The 22,800-nt window shown below is 46.9% G+C and overlaps 1 protein-coding gene across 4 annotated transcripts in view; it reads left to right on the top strand.

Moving 5' to 3' along the window:
- The window catches only part of LOC120313197 (5-hydroxytryptamine receptor 2A-like), a 65,431-nt gene that overhangs the window by 7,904 nt on the left and 34,727 nt on the right, over positions 1-22,800 (top strand). Inside the window, exon 2 of one of the 4 annotated variants that reach the window (XM_039354817.1) lies at positions 14,442-14,577. The exons of 2 other annotated variants lie outside the window; for them this stretch is intronic. The gene's annotated coding sequence lies outside the window, so the exon portion shown is untranslated. Of the gene's footprint in view, positions 1-14,212; positions 14,578-22,800 lie in introns of those variants that run through there. One more of the 4 variants, XM_039354818.1, reaches the window with a different exon arrangement.

The raw sequence follows: 22,800 nt of genomic DNA, 5'->3' as shown, positions 1-22,800 counted from the left end.
GCACAATCAGCAAAGGAAACTTGTTCAAGGAGATGAAGTGACAACTAGATTGGGCTGTTTCCTTTTGTTACAGGGTGGAGACAATTTACATTTGAGAGTGGCAGGGATGAGCTGGCAGGCAACTTCCATATGAACTGTGGCTGATGAAAGGCAATTTGATTTTAAATTAGCATGATCAGCTACAAAATCCCCTTAAATCAACAGTTCCACTCGTTTATTTTTTTTATAATACCAGCAGTTGCCAAAGTTCCCCATTTTGCTCTCCTCTTCGGTTCCTATTTTAGCACTTGATTGTTCGTCTTTCAAATTCGTAGTGCTCATATTCCAGAGTGACTATGTCAGTTGCCCCCAATTCTTCAAGGGGCTTGCCTGGGCCTCCCCCTGGATGGAGCCCTGGTCCTTCACTCACTGAGCAAAGCCAACTTCTTGCGACTGGCGAGGGGGAGGCGAGAGAACTTCGGTGGTGGCATGACAGTCGGCATGGGGCAAGCTGGGCCCTCGCAATGTTGAAAGGAGCTCGTGATTGTCTCGGTGCCAGCTGGAGCTTTTGGCAATCATGAGGCTGGGCTTTCAGTGTGGAAGCAGTGATAAAGCTGAATTCTGCCTCTTGAGACTTTCACCCGTGCCATTGTGGGCTATCTGAGATTCTGGTTTAATTGAATGTTATAAAATATGGCTGATTGATTAGCAGGTTTCACGAATCCAAACCATTACGATTTGCTCACTAAATCATGGCTAAGTGAGCCACCTTTGACATACAGATCAGGACATGTTGATTTATGTATGATGCTTAACCATGCTTTGCTTAATGCAATTAGTGCTGTTCACGCCATGCTCAGAGGCAAACCCCTGATCTCACACCTCTCAAGCACACCAAACAAATCCTCCTGGTTCGTCTGGGAGCCCCCCAGAAGCTTTGGGCCGAAGAGCGCCCTTGGCCGGGGGGCGGCCCTGGTGCGATGCATTGGCTCCCTCTCGCACTGTCTGTGTGACCGTCTCGATGGCAACAAAGGTTAATAAATAGCTCTTCTTATGAAAAGAAAAATTAATAACATTAGCAGAGCAATTGAATCAGATCTGAAGGAGGATGAGTAAATTAAATGCTTTGCCGCTAATGGGTGGCAGATGTCCCTGGGAACAGTCAATTCCGATAATGCTCTGGATTCTGCTAATTCCAGATTAGGGAGGTGGGCAAATAATCCCAGGGGAGCAAAATCCGGTGACTGCAAGCAAGATATTAGATCAGTCTGGGAATGCAACTTCATCCGGCCTCTCACCAGGAGGGAGACAGAAAGATTTGGCAGGAGAAGATAGTTCCTAGGAACCAGAGCAAATGTTTGAGGGAGGATAAAGGAAATTTTTATTTTCTGTGTAATTTGTTTGAACTTGGACAAGATATTTTGTCATTGGCTGACTCCTGTCTTGTCTTGTTTGCTCAGCAAATTCTGTCAAACCGGGATGGTTTTATTGATTCCCCATCACTAGAGTGGTCTGATGTCAAGATTATAAAAATCGGAATGAAGACAACCTGAGGGGCCCTCAGGAGAAAAGTAGGCACTGTGGGAGAGACAGAGAGGGACTTGGGGAGGGGAAGCCCTTCAACTGCTTACTCCCCTTCCCCATGGACACGTCAAGGAGGAGGGCTGTGCGTAGGAAAGGCAGGCAGCTTTAGAAGTGGAAAAGGACTCCCGGGGTGTCTTTGGGGAGCCGAAGGCCTTCCTGGCCGGCGTGTGCTTGCCGTGGCAAAGTCCTTGGAAGGGAAGCACCACGGACAGCTCTTGTGCTGCAAGATCTTGCAGAGACGCTACATGTTATTAGCCCTGGTGGCGAAGGTGGTGTCTGTGTGTGTGTGTGGGGAGGCAGATTGGGGAGAATCACGCATTATCTTTCCCCAGATGAAAAAAGAGGCTTGTGCAGGATGCTTGGCTTACATTGTGCTTTGTTTGATTTGGGCTTCCAAGTCACTAGATGCAGCAGTTTATAAATCGGGGCTCTCTTCCTGTGGTTCAGTTGAGAATCAGAGGTCTGGGAAACCTCCCTGGTTTGGCGCACGTGTGAAGGCAACTCCTGTGCTTGGAATCAGACTCTTCCTTCTCGTGTGGGATGAAGGGGAGAAGCGAGAGGCATCATATTCTTTTCCTGTCTTGTCAGCCGGGTTGCTCTTGATTAAGTCAAAGAACGAAGGCGTCTCCATTTCCAGGATCAGATGAAGCTTAGAAATAAATATTTTACGGGAAATAGATTTTCCCTTTTTTGTTTCTCAACTGGTGGGAGAAGGCTTGGCACTGAGCCAGGAGACCACAGCCCGTAAGTGATGTTTGTGGCTGCTGCTGGGTTCCTTCTCCACGGACTGCCTTCAAGAGCTTCCCTGATATGCGGTCTTCCAGATGGGGTGGATTCTGACTCCCATGATTCCCAGCAGAGGCCATTCTGGTTGGAAGTCATGGGAGGTGAAATCCAAAGCTATTGGAAGGGCATTTGCTTGGGGAAAAATGATTCACGAAAGTCCTTTTTTAGGGAGACTCCTCACGCCTTAATTTATACCACAGAAGGAAGATTTTGAGCACCATTTCTCAGCCGCACATGTTGAAGCGACTCTTACACCTACGTAAGCTGGAGAATGTCATTTGCAAATTGTGGGTGTGTAACATCTGAATTTTAAATGCTGCCACCAGAGACCAAGGATTTAAGGAGAGTAAGCTGTGAGCTCAGCCCCTGATGGTCTCGGTGGATTCTCTTGGTGGATTCTTCTCTTCTTCAGGAGCCCACCATTTTCTCCTCTGGCTGAAACCAAAAACCTCTCTTGATTTGCAGGAGACTGACCAGTTTCAATTCTCCTGGCACCTCACAAGGGCTGGTTTTGGGGTCAATAGGACTGATCCAGTGAATTATCCCCTGTCCCTCACAATAACTGTGTGCTGTCCTCTAGGGCTTTATGCTGTTCAATATTCTGGCCACACTTGGAAGTTTGTTGGCCTTGTTAGAATTCGGAGGGATGGGAAGGGTCCCGTGTTTCCCTAGAGGCAATAAATTATAGCTCCAGTGGTTTGGGAAATGCTATGCTAATCCCAGTAGAAAGCTCTTCTTGAATAGACCCATGAGCAACAAATGCACAGTGGAGAGCGCGCTGCACAAAACCTCCTGGCATTCAGGAGAGCATTTCTTTCAAGGCTATTTGTAAGAAACAACATTTGGGAATACTGTACTAACCTGCACAATTATAGCACAGCCTCAAATTGCCTGCAACAAGAAAGGCCAGCAAGAACAGACCTTCTTCCAGCAGTGCTCCTGGGGAAAACACAGCTCAGCCAGATTTCCAGGGCTGAACCTCTGTTAAGAAGCCTTCTCTCGGCCCAACCTATGGCCAGGGAAGAGTCGGGCAGCAGATTTTTCTGGAGGTGATTTCAAGGCTTGGAGAAAGTCTCAGTGTTGTGGGCAGCTTTGTTGGTATGGTGCTACTAGGTCATGTCGGGGGATGCTGTGCCTATTGCCAGGACAAAGTGCACAAACTGGTTGGTCAGGCAAAGAAAACTAAATATGCAAACTACTGATGGATTGGCTATCCTTTGATTGCTATATAATTTTTTTTAAATACTGAGTCTCCTCTGTTATTATCTTTGGTCATTTCTCAAATTTCTTTCTTTTGTAATCAAAATATTGTCATCCTATCATATATTTAGCTCTGTAGTTTAGTAGACCTTTTCTTTCTTTCTTTCTTTCTTTCTTTCTTTCTTTCTTTCTTTCTTTCTTTCTTTCTTTCTTTCTTTCTTTCTTTCTTTCTTTCTTTCTTTCTTTCCTCTTTACCCACACTTCTTGGTGGACATCTTGGTAAATAACCATTAATTGTTTTTTCAAGGATGTTCTCTTGCTGATACAGAGAGAAAAAAAATCAATAACATTATATGATACTCCAGCAAGAATATTATGATCTGTAACAACATGGCAAATTGGCTCCTTTATGGGAATCTTGTACTGATCGCTTTGCATGTCTTGGCAAAGAATTTTAGAGAATATGATTTCATAACTATAAGCCATCTGTTATGAGCTGGATTGATAAAAGTTGTTAAAACTCCCTTTGAATTCATTTCTAGACTGATAAGAATATTTTAGGATTATCTAGCAAAGGAACTTCAGTGGTAAATCTGATGGGGATGAGATTTGGGGAGATCTTTGGTCCTTCTGTCAAAATGTCATTTGTCTGCAATAAGTTGTTAGTTTCCCTCCCATATGTTTGTCTAGGGAAAAAACTCCCCAGGAGTCATTCATTTTAATTTGGGGGGAAACCTGAGCATCCTTGCTTGTGTGCAGTCCTTCATGGAAAACAGCCTGAGTTTCTGCTCCTCCCACAAAAGGCTTCTCTTAGCAGGTGGACTGGGCTTTGAGTGGGATTGTTGGGGAGCCCAGCAAAGTCTCTCGCATTGCTTTCAAGGCTGGAACTATTTTGGTCCTTGTCGAGTGCTTAAAAGAGTCCTTCAGAGAAGCTATTTATCCAATTAAACCAATAAAAGGCCAGGTCTAAAAGTGCATTCAGTGGCAGCTTGTCACTTGATCTGATTTGCTCTCCAACGCTAAGGGACATTCTCATTTCCTGCATTGCAGTGCAAGTAATGACATTTGGCACTAATTCCACAGTGGGAGCCAGTGAAATCTCTACCTTCATCAGCAAACGTGCTTAGGTAGTCACAAGAAAGCAGAAAAAGGATCTCAGCTTGAACGCAGCTCAGGTGGAGGGACCTGGGGACAGCTCAAGTGACTGAGAGTGAAAGCTAATCAGGGTTGTGGGAGCCAGAAACTTGAGAACACCTTCTATTTGCTCAAGAAGAAGTCGACAGTCTCAAGAATGTCTTTCTGAAGGAGCAGAGTGCCTTGGTCAAGAGCACAGAGGGAACTTTCTCCCATAAGACTGGCACTGATGATGTTACCTGGTTTGGATAATGAGACGTCTGCAAGAAAAGAAGCAAGCCCCGAGAACACCAAGGACCCCACTTTCTTCCATTTCGGGATGGCTGGTCTAAAAGGTCAGCCACAATGGTGTGACCGAAGTGCAAGCTGATTTTTATGTGTGTTGCACTTGTATGTTGATTGCATTTTGGCTGGTTCAAGCCGCTTGGAAAAGAGGGGTGCCTTCTGCAGAGCCCCAGGCTGGGGAGGTGTCTGAGCAAGATTGTGGGATCTGAAGAAAGCAAAGAGCCCCCCATAGCCTTGCAGCTCCATAGAGGCCACTATCCCCCCCGTCCGTTCCCCCGTGGCTAGTTCTCACAGTGCGAGCACAAGACGGGCATTTCAATATGAATGCTGCATGCGATTGAGTTTAATTAATCTTGGTGTGTTTGAAGTTCATTTCAAGTTCTAATATCCTTTGAATAAATGGTTAACGGTTAACATATTGCGGTGCTATTGGGTCTACTGTGGCTTTGGGTGCTTTCCTTAAGTGATTTATGTTCTGTACTTTGAACAGAAAGCATTTGCGGAAAATTCTGCAGAAGCTGCCTCTGCCTATGCTCAAATTCTCTCCTGCTGATGATCAAAATGAAACCCCGAAGAAAGATTCTTGGCTTCTCTCTGTTTTGTCCCACCAGATCCAACACTTCTGAATCCAGGAAAATGCAGAAAACATTTTTAGTGGGAACATGGAAGGTTCCTGCTTGGGGAGGGAAGGAGAAACTTGGGGCCTCCTTGATCTGCAGCAGGGGCCCACCCTGGGTGGCCCCAAGACCCTCCTATGAGGTGGGGAGAGTTGTTAGTAAAAGTTAGAAAAGAGATCTGTCAAGCCAAAGACTAACCAATCAGGTTGTACCCCTTTAACCCTTCCCATACATTGGGGGAACAAAAAGGGAGTGGGCATTTTTGGCTAAGGTCCCTGAGGAGTATTGCATTGGGGAACAAGCTGTTGCAATTCTCCAGAACCATTTTGAAAAATGGGGATACAGCTGTTTCCTTCAAAGAGATTGTTTGCCTCTGATGGAAAGGGCCACTGGATGAGCCCTCAGTCCTGGGAGAGGAAAACAGCTGGATGAACTTCTCTAAAGAACCCAGTGGAAGCCATCAGTTGGTCTTGGGCCAAAGGTGTTTTCTGTTTAGAAATAAGTCTCACTGAAGTCAATATAACTGACTTCCAGGTATAGCATTGTGACTACATTGATTCCAGTCATGGGAAGAAATTGAGGAACAGCTGGATTTGTTCACATTTCGCTGCCTAGATAAACAGGATGATTTTGGAAATGTGGAATTTCCAGAGGAAGACTTTGTTGTCTAAAGTTTTTTCCTCCAGGAATAGGAACAGAAAACATCTGGGGTTTGTTTAAGGCAGGGCTTTTCAACCTTTTCACCCATTGCACCACTTTTAGGATATGGCAACATCTGAGTACCACCAGTCGCCTAGCAAGGTGTCAAAAACTTGATGACCAAAAAAAAAAAAAGGAAAAAAGTGATAAAGTACAGGTAGTCCTCGACTTATAACAGTTTGCTTAGTGACTGTTCGAAGTTACAATGGCACTGAAAAAAGTGCCTCTCAAGACACAGCCGAGCAAGACACCTACCTGCCCACCCGGCGGTGCTCTTCTTCCTGTCTGAGATTTTCATTGTTGTGAGCATTTCTGTTGAGGATTGGCAGTGGGGGTGGGGTGGGGGTGTTTGGTTTTTATTCCCCCCATCTGCTGGGTGGTTGCAGCAGGTTTTGGTCAATTCACATGACCCTGGGACACTGTGACCATCATAAATATGAATCAGTTGCCAAGCTTCTGAATGTAAATCACAAGTAAACTGATCCTTTGTGTAGGAGAGGCACTTAGGAAGTTTATTTTCTGGGACGAGATATTGATGGTCTAGTAGAAAGATGCAATTGACAGATTTTTAAAGTGAAATAAAATAAAATAAAAAGACTTTTTAAAACAAGGGAGACTCAACTTTGGGTTGAGTTATAAGAAAATTTTGTCTTTCAGTTTAGGTGGCAGACAATCGAGCACTTTGGGATTCTGTACAAATCACACCAGTAGAGATTCTCAAGGAGTCCCCAAGCAGTGGCACAAATTGTGGTTAACACTTCCGCTTCTCCTTCCCTGTGATGTGTCGGCTTGTGATGGCATCTGCCCGGGTCCTGTGTGGGCATTCCTCACTCCCAGCTGCTGTGGGCATCCCACCAATAGGCCTGGGCAACCTGCTGGGTGGGTGGCTGAGTGAAAATTTGATAGATGTTGGGAACCAAAGCCAAGCGGGGAAATTTGCACTGTTGCACTTTCTCCTTGAGCCATCTGGCTCTCAGGCCAGGGGAAACAAAAAGTTAGACCACTTAGCCCCCAATTTACACAGGATGCACCCTTTGTTCTAATTTATATGTCTCTGGGTTGAGGAGCCTCTCTTGATCGTGACCTCAGGTGTAAAAAACAACAGGATGTTGATCTGCCTATTGATTTCCTGGGATGGTTTCAGGCTCCACCTGCAGGCAAGAAGGCCCCGGGCTGCAGAACTGACTGTGGACCGTTTTTTCTTCCATAGGTTGGTGAGCAGGTTTCTGAGCTCAGATTCAGGGGTGACGGGCCATGCTTTTCATCTGGACCCTTGTTGGGGGTCCCCGTGCTTTGGCCCCAGCGTCAATCGGAGCCTGGCAGGCACTGCATGTTCCCAAAAGCCTCTGCTGGGAGGCGGGCTGCCTGTCCCGGATGCCAAGCCCAGAGTGTCAGAATGCAGTCCGGCTGGCTCTGATCGGGCGCCTCGCACAGGCCTTGCGCGGCCCGTGGCACGCAAAGGCGTAGCTGCTCCCTCTCCATCCGACTGCAGCAGACCCGGGTGGCTGAGAGTGAGCTGCGGCAGCCAGCCTTCTGTTCCCCTCTGAAAAACAGGGAAGCATCTGGCTTTAACTCCCTGAACCTGGGGGGTTGGGCTGACTTTCTTGGTGGGCTGCCCTAAGGATGGTTCTGCGGCTTGATCGCCCCACCCCACCCACCCCAGGGTGACTGCGATGCGGAGTCTGGCACTGACCCACGGCAGCCTTGGCTGAGGCCCTCCAGATTTCTGTACATTGATTTCTGCCTCTGCAGAAAAGGCTCTTGGCCAGATTTCAAGGTAATATTTTGCCATCACCGGCCTTGCAGTGGTGTCCACCACAATCCACAGCAATGAGTGAAAATGGTGTTGGTGATTTTGCTGGAATAAATCTTCAAGGAAAAAAAAGAGAGGGAGAAGATGAGGATGGCCAGCAGCAAGATGGGTTGACTCCATTGTAGCCGCAATGGTTGCATCAATGAAAACCTTGAAGGGCCAGATTGGGGATAGATGATCCTGGAGGAGATCCAACCCCATGGCTACTAAGAGTCAGCACTAAGGGTCAACCTCAGTCTGACATAATCAGTTGAGGGAAACAATCAACTCTCTTGAGAAATCCATAATTGTTGGGAAAAGTGGAAGATAAGCCATAGGTCCAGCAATAGGGATAACCCGCCTTTGAAGTTGGAGGGGAAGAGGGACGGCTGGTCTCCCTTTGGGGGAGGATCAGTTTAGATAGCAGCCCCCTCACACTTGTCGTGGGTACAAGCTGCTCATGTTTAGTGTTTGTTTATTTTTAGAAATTTGATTTTCTCCTCTTCTGGGGTTAGCAGAGAAGAGACACTGAGACTAGAAATGAATTAGCACTTGAGTTTGCCTTCTAATCTATATCGTTCATTCTATGCGTGTGCACGTGTGTGTCTGTGTGTCTCTGTGTAGGCATTTTCCTTGAGAGGTAACCCAGGTGAGGAAAGTGCCATTTCTCCCTGCCCGTTCTGGCTTCCAGCTGTGAGGTGTGAATTAAACTGAGACAGCAGGAGATTGAAGAAGCTGTCCCTCACTGGATGGGCCCGGCTCCTGACCCTGAGAGTCCTTGAGCTTTTCTGCTCGTCCATCTTTACATATTTTGTATGTGATCTTATTTTGGAGTGTTCCCTTGGGGAACTCTTCCTGTTCAGATCAAATGAGCAATTAAACGTGATTGATCTCATTCATGATGCCCCCCCTTCCTAATTATGCTCCTCCTTCACCTCCACCAACAGAAAGTGTGTATGTGTGTGTGTCTCTCTCTGTGTGTGTGTGTAGATTCCATGTCCTTTTAGCTTCTGTGGGTCAGTTTGTTGAGCTGGTTCTGATTGCCTGATCGGTAGTCAGGCAAAAGCCACATGGCATCTATGCATATTCATGGCAAATGAGGGACGAGCATCCTTTGTTTTCGCTCCCCTTCTGGCTGGGCGTCTGTTGTGCATTCTCGAAAGCAGCAGCTTCAAGCTAGCCAACTCCCCAGAAGGAAGGTTCCTACAGGGAGATGGATCTGCTTCTGGGAAGCAAAAATTCCCTGGGTGAGCCCAGAGGACGGACCAATTTAGCGGCCTCCAATGCAATCCAGACTGGGGCAAAAGTGTTTGTGAAGGGGACGGAGAGGATTTCCACACAACGGTGACCTTTCCAGATTAAGCGTGTCAGAAAGAAAAACACAAAAGCCTTCGGTTTTGTACCAGGGACAAAAGGTCATGCTAAGCGGCCAGACAAGCTGACAGTCTACAGAAGAAGCCGGTCAGCTTTGTCGGTTGGTGACTTTGAACAAGAAACGGCCTTATTAGAAGAGAGGAGCAGAAGAGGGCGTCTCTGGTTCAGAATGGAGACCTGTTTTGTGTCTGAAGCTCCTTAGAGGGGAGGGGAGGGGTGCGGGGAGGGCTGGTCAAGTGGCCTTTTCACAGTGAAGATGCTCCCAGGGTCCTCCCTGGGTCCTTTGCAAGCCTTTACCCCTCCCTACCTGTCGTGCTAATCCTTTCGCAAAGGGGCTCCCCTGGGCAGGGCAGTTGTCTAATTCGTTTGGCGTTTCCCTCCTTGCTCTCTACCCTCAGCCCTTCTCACCATTAAGCTTCTCCTGGCAAGTGGAACCGGTCAGCAAATACCCCAAAATCTGGGAACTTCTTGTGAGGGTTTTTAAGGGTAGCAAAGCCAGGAAGCCATGGTGAAAGAATTCTAGCAACTTCAGACATTTATAGAGGTTGAACTCCTGGTACCTTTTTCTCCCCCGAGTTACGACAGGTGCTGCCTTTCTGTTTGAGCCAGGAAGCCCGGTTTCCAAACTGTGCAGGGATCCACGCTGGTTCAAGGTACAGCAGGGTTTAACTCCTGAGAAACCCACTATACAGTTTGGGGCCGTAGCCAGATGCAGCCAACTAATAAAGCACCACCTGCCTGTTTGCAACCCCATACCATGCCTTGTCATGCTAAGCACACGTCAGTGGAATCTGGCCTGTCCAGTGATGTGCGCAGGAGTGGCTGGTGGGCTTTCTAATTCAGCCCTCCTTTCCTTCTGGACTGCCCACTTCTCCCTGTCTGGCTATTTTGGCCAGACACAGCCTAGCCTTGACCCACTCAAGCCAGAACAGCTGCTGCACGCTGAGAGGAGTGGGGGGGGGGCTTCTCTCTTCCTCCCTGGCTTTAGGGTTCTGCGGCACATGGGCTGGAACCGGCAGACTTCCGGGGATCCCCTGGGAGAAGCGACTGTTCCTTTAGAGAAAATGTTTAGCTGATTCCGAATACAAGTACTGGATCAGAAAGACTCCTGCAGAAATTGATAACATTTCTGGTGCGTTTTGGAGGAAAAAAGAAGCACCTTGCTTATATTTGTCAAAAGAAATATGCTGTTTCAAACAGTACTGATAAGCTGGGATTGTTCCATTTTGCAAGCCTCCCCTCCTTTTTTAAAATGAATAAATAAATAAAGCACATCCCAGGTTTGAAATTCTCTCCATTCTGCTGGCAGGCTGTCTTAGACAAATTGTCTGGATAACTGGCTTACTGCATTGAGCCTCTAGTGAATGGCTGACTTATCCAAAGCCTTTCCTAAACCTCCATGGTGTCTGAATCTTGCATTTAGCACGCTTCAGCCAACGGAGCGTGTTGCAGCACCCTGGGCGTCCTCTTTTCAGAATGGAGACCCTGTGGATGCTTTGCTGAACCTTGCATCTGCACAGGATTGGACTTAATTGCCAGAAGCCTTCTTGGGAAAAAAAAACTTCATGAGGATGGAAGCCCTCGGGAATCTTATGTGTGGGTTGCCTTTGCTTTTCTGCACAGAAAAACTACCAGCGTGGAAATATTGGCTCCCTGCATGATTCACAGCAGGACCCCTTCCTCTGTTTGTTCTGATGAGCTGGATTTAGAAGGCCAAAGTCCCCAACTCCTGGCCATCTAGAAACCGTCCCCTACATGGCTTTCATCCAGAGAAGAACCAGAGAACGTGGCTCTAACCATTTCTTTGAAGTAGGAAAGGATTTCTGTGAAGTAACTGGGTGGATTAATGTTCTTGTGTGTGAATCTCTCTCTTGCGTCTTTCTCTATCCTCCCTGGCTTTCAAGGGAAAGGCTTGGGAGGGTACCCTACCTGGGGTCTTTCTCAGACCAGAAGACTGGCCTGAGTTTGTAGATCAGCTTTACCTAGAGCTTTGCCATCTGTAATCCAGTAGACCACCCTTCCTAGACATAAGGGCAGTGCAACTCGGGGCTCCCCTGGAACTATCTTGGGGGGGGGGAGAAATCACTTTCCCTGGCACATCCTGATGGTTGAGTTCTCCCCTGCCTCACCTTTGCAGTGACCAGGTAGGGTTTGCTGGTACAGCACTGTGGTCTGCATTCGGTGTGGTGCCAACTCTTCTCCGCTAGCGTCCCAGAATGGAGGGGTCTCTGTTTCCAGGGCTGCAATGTGAGTGATCAATCTCTCTGCCTGGGCTGTTCCTCGGGAGCTTCTGTGCTGCTCAGTATTCTAGCCATGTGCCATGACATCAACAGTGAAATAAACCTTTTGCTGTGACCCGCTGAATGCTAGAAAACCCAGATCTTACAGATACACATCTATTTCTTACAGGAGACTTTGTATAATTCACCTGATCAATAGCTCCCTCTCACCCACATCCTCTCCTTCCCACCCTAAATGAGGGGGAGCCTGTCCCAACCAAGCTCTATCAAGATGACTTTATGGCTGACCAAAGATACCTTGGAAAATCTGAATAAATCAGCAAAGGCCTCTTTGCTAAATGACCCTCTGTGGGCAAAATGTCTCTTTGACCCCACTTTTTTCACTTGAAGCTTCTAGGAAACTTCCTTTGGGTCACGATGTTGTGTTAATCTGTTTGTTGGATGTCCGTCTGTAGCGTAAACTTAAGTATGGTAATGTGGAATCCAAAGATGGTGTCTTGGCATGATGGTTAAACTCAGCCAGTAGCAGAATGACTCCTGAGCCAGCTCTTATTTGTATGCAAATTTTCTGTGAGTTCTGGACCGTCCTCTCTTGAACCCTGTATTTTATTGATTGGGAATTGGTTGAATGGGTGATTGAAGACGGTGGGCACTGAAGCCTAAAGGGGAAACATGGGTGTAGAAGTGAGCACCTCCTTTTTATCTTGTCTGGACTCAGAGGAACAACCTGTTTGAAAGGCATTAGAGAGTGTCTAAAGAGGGGGTAAATAGAGATCAGTGCTTCCATGTTCACTGAAGTCTCCCCAAAGCTTTAAAACCATGCAATTTCTCAACTTCTGCACATGCCCTTGTTTGTATCTTTCTATGTTGCAGTTGGGACTGAGGGGTGAGCCCCTGGGGCTGGGGATCAAATTTATTTGGAGGACATTGAGCAAACTCTGATTGACATTTCAAGGATTTATCCCAGGCGATGTGATTTGCTTCATTGGATTGTTCTTAGTCAACAACCCTGGTTAAAAGCCAGAGGCAGAAGGGATCCGTCGATAGATCAGAAGGCCCATTGGCAGGGGGATAAATTAAATATGTTCACTTCGGTCCCAAGGTGGCCCTGTGTTCATGCTTGGCTTCAGAGTTTCTGCTGACAGAATTTGGTTTTAAACACTGTGTTCTGGGATTAATTCTTGAATATTTAAAGTTATCTGAGGGGGTTGGATGGTACTTTTTGTCTGTCTTCTGAAGGGAATAGAGATTGTAGCTTTAAATATGAGCCAGAGTCAAGGGGGCATTTCCCTACATAACCTATGTGATATTACATTTTTATTTCAGTCTTATCTTTCCCCTGGCCTTGACCATTAAGTCACTTGACAGTGTCACAAAATAAATCAAGACATGCTTAAAATGCTCCAGTATGAAAATCATAAAGGCAACAGTTCAGAGGACTATCTAACGAGGTAAAATCCCATTTTTGTCCCCCAAACTCTGGGGCAGTGAGGAATAAGTGCATCTCCCAAAGCTACGAGCTTCGCAGCTAGATTTTTCTTTTAAAAAAATGGCTCTCATAGGATGGAGCACTAAACTGCTAAATTCTTCTTGCTGCGGTTAGAACGGGACAAAATAAGACAAAGGGGGTAGATTTGCCAGCTATCATGAACCCGCATTTCAATATTATCTTCGGTCTATCAGAACCGGTTCTCCTTCTCAGTTTTATGGCTTGATGGTTGCAATCAAGGAGTGGAGAAGGGAAAGTCAAAAGTGAATGAATCCAAAATTGGTCCATTCCTAAACAGCTGGGCTTCTGAAAGGAAACGGTCAGGGTTCTTGTTCTCCTGTGCACAGCCTTGATGGATGGCTCAGAGATATTGAGGCGATTATTAACTGCAGAACTTTATCGGAGAGGCTGGTGGATTTCCATCCTTGCTTGAATCTTGATTTTTTTCTCTGCTATTCTTTTTTCTGGTCCTTGAGAAGCTGCCCCTTTTTGCTGTACCTGCTTTCTCTTCAGGCTTCAGTCTTCAATTGTTCATTCAGCCAAGATTTGTGGTCAAAAACGGCCTTGTTATCCCCCAGAACTTGGTGAGATGTCCTATTGCTTTAGTATCTTCTACGTCTTCTGTTGCTTGCTGTACCTTTGATCATCTCTCTGATCTTTCCTATTGTATTTCGTAATTGCTGCTAATTAAGAACTGCCAGCGCTTGCTGGGCTATTGAATTCTCTTTCATAATTTGGTACTAATGAGAGGCTGGTGGGTGTTTGGCAACACGGATTTGACTTCTGCTAGAGTAGAGAATTCTTTCCTACAAAACAACTCCGATTTGCAGATTGTGACCCAGCCTTATTTTAGGGTCTTCAACGGGAATCAGTAGACAAAGGATGGGGGGGGGGGGAGATGAATACATCTATGGTAGCAAACATTCAGGAGGAAACTTGCAGCCCTTCTCACCATTTTATTCAAAAGCAGCTGCATGAAAGTCAATGCTTTCTAATAACACGCATGAGTCAGAAAAGGGGCCACCAGAATGCTCCTAAGCAGAAGAACAAGAGAATCACTTTTACACTGGCTGAGCCTTGCTTCCGAAGATCTGCTCTTGGCCCAGGACAGCTTGCAACCTCCACAGTCAGCTTTGCTGTGCAATCATAAAATAAGCATGGGGAGAGCTTTGCATTTTCTAATTTGAGCCAGTTTTCCTAGCCCTGGGAACGCTGGAGTTCGGTACGAAGGAAAACACACAGGTGGACTTATTTCCATGCAGGTTTCAATCCCCTCGAGTGGTGCTTTTCACACCTGGCAACTTTGAGATGTGTGGACTTCAACAGCAGAATCCCCCAGGCGGCAGCGCTCCAGGGCCACAGACCCCAGGCGGGCCTTTTGCACCAGCGCCCTTCAAGGTAAGGGCTTGGGCTGTTGTTGTTTTTATTGCATATTGAGCTTCTTCCCTGCAGTGCACTGAAGTGAGCAGGGAAGGTTTACTCCCCGCTGGGCTGGCTGTCCGGCCTGATGGCTGTTCAGAGAGTGGGTGCAAACCCCCGTTCCCCTCCCACGAGCCATCCAAGGTCAGGGTTTGGTGACCCTGAATGGAGGTTGTCGGTTCCTTCTGTATTGCCCGTGTCCTGCCCTCCTCTGCCCTCCTGTGGCTCTCCATGTTTTGGGGCATTTTTGAGCCAGCTTTTGTTATATGTGGGAGACAGATTACATGATTATGTGTGAGCCTCCCGATGTGATTCCTGCAGTCTAGTGTGTCTTTCCCTGTTGGAAAAGAAACGCAAATCCAGCTTGTCAGGGAAGGAGAGAGAAGCAGAGGTGGGATGGGGTTAATGGGCTCTGAAGAGCGAGCGGAGAGGCCAGGCCAAGATCAGAGTGATGAAGGCTCTGATCCTTGCTCTGATGGTTCCCTTACATATTTCCTCCAACAGTTCCCAGACTGTGGAGGTTCGAGCGCAGAGGAGCTCTTTCCTTCCTTCCTTTCAGACCTCTGACACCAAAATATTGTTTGCAAGAATTTCAGAACTCCAAAACATTGCTTTCTCCATGGTTTACCATGCTGGGAGAAACAGCAAACTTTTTTTTTGTTTTTTTTTTTTTTAAAAAAAACCTTTTCCACTATTAGCGTGCCTGGATTTTTAACAATGTTGAAGACCCTGCAGTACATTTTGTGCTTTATGACACAAAAATACAAGGGGTTTTGGCAAGTTAAGAGTAAGAGCAGTGTGTTGTGCAATCCAACCCTTCTCTAGCCAGCTCCCCTCCGTGCGGCCTCTGCACCCCAAATAACAGGGCAGATAATTTCTGCTCAACGTGCTTTGATTTACAGTTAGAAGTTCTGTGGTGAATCCGGCAACAGCCCTTCAAGTTAGTTACTATGGTTCCTGAGCTTGTCCAGGGCAAGAAAGGGGGCCTCATCCTGAAAAGCAGCCAAATGAATGCGCCCATTGTCATCTGGGGCGCTGAGGGGCCCTGGAGGGCCGTCATCGGAAGGAGCCTTTTCATGCCTTGAATGCCTGAAGCTGTGGGAACCCCGTTGATCTGGTTTTGGCCTGATTTGGGGGGAATGTCAATTAGAGCCACAGGAGAGCCCCTTGCTCAGGATCTGAGTGAAGAGGGGGAAGGGGAGGGAAGCCTCGCCTCCAAGGCCCTGGGGTTCTCCCAGTCCCTGTCCGGGAAATGTGACCCAAACTGCTGCCTGAAAGAGGTGGATCGGCTTTTCCAGCCACATGGGCTGAGGAATCCAGTGGGCGGGATAAGAGGGCCTTTGTGTCTCAGAGCCCTTTGTGCTAGGACTGTCTCAGCACCTGTAGAAAGATGGGCAGGGGTTTTTTGGCAAACCCAAAGAAAGGTTTTGCGCCTGGCTTCCTTGAGAGAGAGAGCAAACAACGGCCGGCCGGCTGTGATTTTCTTCCAGCTGGACATTTACTTAACCGCCTGCTGCACCAGAGGGGCAGGAGATGAATGAGCGGACGGACGGCCCCTTTCGCTGCTTTCTGCCTGGAGGGAATTTTCTGTCTGAGCAAATTGACGGGAGAGCTGGTGCTCAAAAGCTCCCAGGCAACAATTTAAAATCCTGCCCCTCCCAGCGAATGCATCTTTCCGATGGTGCTGGGTACCTCGGCAAGAGGTGAGCAGATGGTGCCAATTGCTTTGCCGGGCATCGTGGCTGCATCTTGCCCGGACCTGGGAAAGAGCTGAGTTGTTTTCAGTACTCAAGTCATGTGCTGGAGCTGTGCAGAGGTGGAGAGACCTCCTGCGCTGCCCAAAAGACCATTTCCATTCACTGTTTCAAAGCTGGGGGGAATGGAAAGGCCAAACAGAGAGGAGCACCCAAAGCACTTCCATACGGTCCACAGGACATCACAAGAGCCAGCGATCTGCTCCTGGGAGAAAGAAGCAGCTGCTAAGGACGTTTTGGAATGAGCTCGTTTTGGAATGAGCTCAAGTCAGAAATGGGTCTCCCTTTTCCCAATAGCCCCCCCTCCCCTGTACCAGCATTTTCATTCCAGGCCCCTCCCCCATTCCCCCATTCCTTATCCTGTTTTAGTTCCTGCCAGCTTTAGCCCCCAATGGAGGGAGGGGAGGATCACAGGAGCCTACTTTAACCCAACCTCTGGGGGTTTTTTGCAAGGAGAGGCTGCCCATCAACAAGGCCCCCTCCTCATCACTGCTCCTGAGCTGCCCCACTTACCTCCTTAAGAGGGGAGGGGGGAGGGGGAGGGGGCCTTGGGGGTCTGTCTGCTCCTTGGTTGAAGGTGGGCCTAAAGGTCAGCCTCAAATGCAAAGGCAATTCTAAACCCAGCGGGTTCTGCCTTGCACAGCTGCTCGCTTATTATAGGACGATTCTGGGCTTTCCCGTTGTGAAACCCAAAAAAAGAAACACCAGCGGGTGTTGATTTTTAAAAAAAAATTGGTGGCAGACAGAGTTGAGTAATCGGAGGCTGCAGGCAGAGCGGAGCTTCCTGCCTTAATTGGGGCGGGGGGCGGGGGAGGCACTGGGGCAACAAAGCTTGTGATGGAAGGGAGGGTCCTCGTCCTTTCTAAGCATTTGTATGCCGGGGGATTTGGGGATCCCCAAATACAGGGAGTCCTTGACTTATGACCAAAACTGAGCCCATTTCTGTTGCTAAGTGAAACATTGGTTAAGTGAGTTTTGCCCCATTTTACGACCCTTGTTGCAACAGCTGTTAAGTGAATCACTGCAGTGAATCGGCTTCTTTATTGACTTTCCTTGGCAGAAGGTCCCCCAAGGGGATCACGTGACCCTGGGACACTGCGACTGTCATAAATACGAGTCAGTTGACAAACCTTTTTGCCGTGCTATTGTAACTTTGAATGGTCACTAAACAAACTGTGGCAAGTAGAGGACTGCCTGTACTCCGACTGACCTGCAACTGAAGGAGGGTTGTGCGAAGGGAGAGGTTGGCTGCCCCTTTGGTGGGCCACGAAGAAGCCCTGCTGCTCTCCCAAAGGCTGCAGGCTGGAGGTGGCTGGTTGGTTCAGCCTCCCCTGGGTCTTTCGGCCCTCTCCAGGCTACCTGCCAAAATTCACCCTGGGACCAACAGCTGCAGCCCCCCCCTCCCCAAAGACATCGACAAGCAGCTCTCGGCAGCCTCCCCTGGTCAACCTGCTTGTGATGGCCGGGTGCCTTTGTTTGGGGGGGGGGCCTGCCAGGCGTTGCTGACTCTCTGAGAAGTTTGCAAATCCCCAAAGATGTCTGCTTTGCTGCGGATGTGCCCAGAGGCAAAAGGATAGTTGACATGGCAAATTTATATATGCCATTGATGAGTGGAAAGTCGGAACCAAGAATCAAGCAAACTGGATGTTGTCAGAGCAGGAATGACAAATCTGAGTCTTGACGTTCTAGGAATCCGTGGACTAAAAAGACTGGAATTCGTTACCTCCTCTCAGAGGAGAAGTAGATCTTGCGCTGTGGATAAAATAACTAAAGAGGAAATGGAGCCTCTGTCAGTAACAGCAATGGATGTCGAAGCCAAAGCTTGGACACCAAAGGACAGTCTGACCTCATTCCGAGTCCAAGGCAAGCCGGTTCATCTGATGGTGACCCATCGGTTCCGACCACCGTTGAAGAAGCCAAAGCTTGGGAAATTGCAGCATTTGTGAACACAAGATCATAAATAAACGAACGTGGATATAAATAACAAGAAGGCTTTTGTTGAAAGTGGGCAATAGGCAGTCTTTGCAATAATGAGAAAATGCTGCGCCAAAGGAGAGACAGACTCACACACACAAAAAAATACCGGTAAATAGCAAGCTCCTTCTTCCCACAACCCAAAGACAGCTCTGGCCTGGACTTCATTGGATGGATGACACCAAAAGGAGACTGCTATTTATTCAGAGACAGAGATGGAGAAACTCTGTTTAGTCACCAAAAATAAGAACTTGGTGTGGCTCTGATCAGAGGCTCCTGGCCGAGCAGGAGATGGCTGAGTGTTTAGATCTTTTTGGAGAGCGCCTGCTTTAGGGCACCACTGAGCTGTGGAGGGCTTGAAGATCGTCTGCTTTGGCCATTTCTCAGCTTCATCCTCCCTCCTCCCCCTCCCCCAGCTAGCAAAATGTGGATCATGATGGCTAAAAGGATGCAAACTCATTCGGGCGAAGACTTTCTGACTTCGGATGCTGAGAGAGGATATTTGTAGCATGGATTGTTTTAAGAATAACCGTCTCGTGGCCTAAAGCCCGGCGTCCAATCCACGGGCTGAAAGAAAGGACGAAAGATTTGTCTTGCCCCTTCCCCAGAGTATAAAAATGATTATCTCTGCACCCCCAGCCTTAGGCTCAAGCCCTATTATCACCCCATCTTTCACTTGCCTTATTTTTATGTCTAGGTAACCAAGGAGATGGAGCATTCTGGTTATTTTATAGTAAGCAATAAAGAGAATTTTAATTGTCCCTTACACTTTTAAGAGTTCCCAGGCCTGCATTTGTAGAAATAGGATATTAGTCTTTTCCCCCCACCCCCATTTTATCAGCAGAGCATAATGCAAGTTGGTTAGGAAAAGGCGTTCTGTTTTTGAAGGAATGCATAGTTTTTCTATTTTTTTTAAAAAAAATATGTCTGTTAACTGACATTCTCAATGCTTCCAGAACTTTGAAACATTAAGTATGAAGGTGAAAAGAAAGCATTCAGAGATTGATTTGAGGCCTTCGCTGGGCTGCTTCTGCACGCTACAATACTTGCGTCAATGCGCCGTCTCAAAACTGGCATTGCCTCATCTGCCAAATTGCAGAGCTGGAGCAGCAGGTGGCCGTCCCACTAGAATTGCAAATGGCTAGCAGCAAGGGTTCCGCCTGCCCAGATTTCGGCTGCCCTTTTCCAGCTTGGCTATTCTTCCCACGCTGCTTCTTTGTTTCCCGCTTGCACATCCGATGGCCATGACATCCTTCTGATTTCTGGTTGTGGGTGATTCACAGGGCTAGGGAGAGGCAGGAGTGGCCTTCCGCCAGGCATCATAGCTGTGTGGGAGAAGGAGGGCTCCCATGGCTGGAGAGGAGGCTTTGCGCCTGAACAAAGTGGGCAGATGCCTCTCAGTCCAGCTCACTCCCACTTCAAGGAAGTAGTCATGTTTTCATGCCCTGGAGATTGTGATGGAAGATGGCGCTTGGTGGCTCTTATCTGGCTGGCTTAACCAGGAATGTACATTATCTAAATATTTTTGTAGCTGCAGTTACTAAAATTAGCTTCCTCCTTATCTCTTGTGCTTTTGAGTTAGGCCAAGTTCTAAGAGTCAGGTGGATTTAAAGCAGCTTTACATGATAAGACCCATCAGCAGAGAAAGAATCTGGGGCACAACAGGCTGCTTATAATTTCAGCATTAGAACTTGGTTGGGATCATCAAGGAGCAGCCCCTGGTTACTCTATCCTGTTGCTTTGGAGCTCAACCAGGTTATGCTTTCAAGGCCAAACCGACCTTTCTGCCCTGTGGAACGTCTATCCCACCTTGGAGTCATGCTGGGATAAAGTGTTGGAGCTTATAGTCTCCTTGTGCTCCGTCTGCCTATCTGCATGATGGGACAGGAGGATACTTGTAGATACAAATTTTGCCCAGTGGTACCCTATACATCCAAACCAGTTCCTCTCAATTACTTTCATCATTGTTTTACCCCCTTTAAAAATTATGCATATTCTGAAGTTACAAAATCTCCTGACAGTCTAGACTTTTTTTCTCTGTGTGAGAGATGATATTATCAGCTTTAGTCAAAGGATATCATGCTGGTAGCTTCATTTCACAGTTGAATTTTCTTAATTATCTTGGAAGGTAGATATTTTTCCTGTTCAGTTTTTGCCATCAAGCAGCAAAAATTGCTTGGATGCAAAGAGCAAGGGATTTTTGGTGATTGATATTTTTGTCTGCCGAAATGAGGATAAAAGGCACTAAAGAAAAGCATAGCAGAAGACCGTACATTTCAGAAGAATTCCTATCCTATTGCTTAAAAGAGTAGCTAAATATACAGTTGTAAACAAATTATTTTGAAATGCAATTCTGGAGCGTATAGATAGAACAACTATAGAACATAACATGCATTTAACTTTTCCAACGAGTAGTTAACGAGAATTAACTGATTGAAGTGGACTTTCAGGTATAGTTTTGTTTTCACCAGAACTATTCAGTGGCTTGTTTTAATCTAAAACAGAATAATTTGGGGTGGATAAAGAATACCTTTCTATTTAGTTAAATAGTTTTATAGAGAGGCGAGAATCACGAAGCAAAATCTGGCTTGTTTCCGCCTTGGCAACTTTAAGATGGGAGGACGTCAACTCCCATGATAGCTGGGGAAATTCTGGCCTCTTCAGACAACGGGCGTCACAGTCCTACCAGCTGAGCAGGCAGAGATACATTTCCTGGGCAGGTCTCTCCACCTGGTGCTTCTGGATGTTTCTGAAGCCAGGGCTTCACCTGCCACGGGACTCTTTGGGAATCTCTTCTCCGACTCCCCGCTCTGTCTTGGCCTTGCCACTCACTTGCCACCTGGTATGGTCGTCTCTCTGTGCCACTGGAACAGAACAGATGGCACTGAATTATTAAGAAACTGCTACAGCCAAATAAAGCATGGCTAGCGACACAAGAGGGAAGGAAAAATCCCCTTTCTCGCCCATCCTGCAGTCACAGGAATCCTGTCTTCCTTCTCTCCTCATCTATTTTGTTAAGTGAGTGGATTTGACAATGTTCCTCTGGCTTTCGCTTTTTAATTTATATCTTCTTTGTGCCACCTGGAGCTTCTCCAGATGCTTGGCTGAGCATTCATTGTTTTGCTTTCTCCCCTTTTTCTTCCAGCCTTTAGAAGGCAGTTTCAGAAATTCATAAGAGGGTGATAAGGTTTTGCATCAGACCTTGCCCATTTTCTGGTACACAAAGTTCCAACCGGCTAAGTTGTCAACTTCCAAGATTTACAACATAATTTCAAAGAAGTTTTGAACTTAAGAAATAATTACAGAGCTGGGAAGCCACTCCACCCCCATTTCTTAAAGTTTTGTTTCAGTTAAAATAGGCTTGCAAGTTCTGCTATATTCAGAATGTTCCATTTGCTTCCTGCCTTCTGTTCCAGAGTGTTCTCCGGCTCAAGGTAAGACAGCCTAAATGCTGGAGACACAGTAGGCACAAAATGTCAGTTCCCAGGTCTAGAATCGCTGATCCAGGAGGAAGGTCAACATTACAGACTTTGCCTTGGTATCCATTTGCTTCGTGGAAATGAGGAGATGGCTTCCCTAAAGGACAGGAGCCTCAACAGGATTAATCTTTCAGAATCGCTCTTGTCCTTTACTTGCACAAATTGATACTTGACATGACTGGTGTTTAGTGGCCTTTTTAGAACTAAAGACCCAAAGGCTCACCTCCCAGAGTCAGGGGTCTTCTAGACCTTGACTCCTTTCAACCTTCTTAAGACCTTAACTGCCTGGCAACGAGTGTTCTTATATCATGCTAGAGAGTTCTGTTGTATCCCAGATTCCGAGGATTAGACCCTCGGCCCCTTGCTTGCTGACTTGGGGTATCAGATTTATCACTCTTAATTCCACTGAGTTTCTTCCATTTCCATTATCAAGTACACAGGCTCTTTTCTACACTGACTGATTTAAAAAAACACATCGCCATGATTATTCTGGCTGGGAGTTCTGGATTAACTCAAAAATCTCAAGGGAATCAAGTCTTGGAAATCTGCTACAAGGCAAAATGCTGCTTATTGGCTGAAAAGAACTTCTTTAATATTTCCACTTGATCCAACTTCAATGATGACCAACAGCGTCTCTGAAAGGCCATCATTGGGAAAGTCTTCCCATGTGGTTTTGTTTCAACTGCTATCTTGAATTGGTTTTTTCCTTTAATGTGATTGAGTTTCAGCCAGCAAAGTAATTTGATTGCCTGAAGGAACTTCGAGGGCAAAGGGTGACCTTCTAAAGAAAGCCTTAGAAGGTCCTTCAGTGGGCAAAACATAAAACATTGAGCTGGGTGTCAAGCATTTCAGACCAGAAGAATAACTTGTAATCTTCCTTGAATAGGCTTTTTAGCCCCTTGGCTTTTAGCTTTCTCTCTTTTCACTTTAATTACAGAAAGCAGACATTCCCCAAGCTCTTCTGTTCACTGATCAGCAAGAGCCAGGCAGAATTT

The sequence above is a fragment of the Crotalus tigris genome, unplaced genomic scaffold (assembly GCF_016545835.1).
Source record: "Crotalus tigris isolate CLP2741 ecotype Arizona unplaced genomic scaffold, ASM1654583v1 scf7180000018585.330925593:3314079, whole genome shotgun sequence".
NCBI lineage: Eukaryota > Metazoa > Chordata > Lepidosauria > Squamata > Viperidae > Crotalus > Crotalus tigris.
The sequence above is the reverse complement of the archived record's forward strand: the minus strand, read 5'-3'. Positions and strand labels throughout refer to the sequence as shown.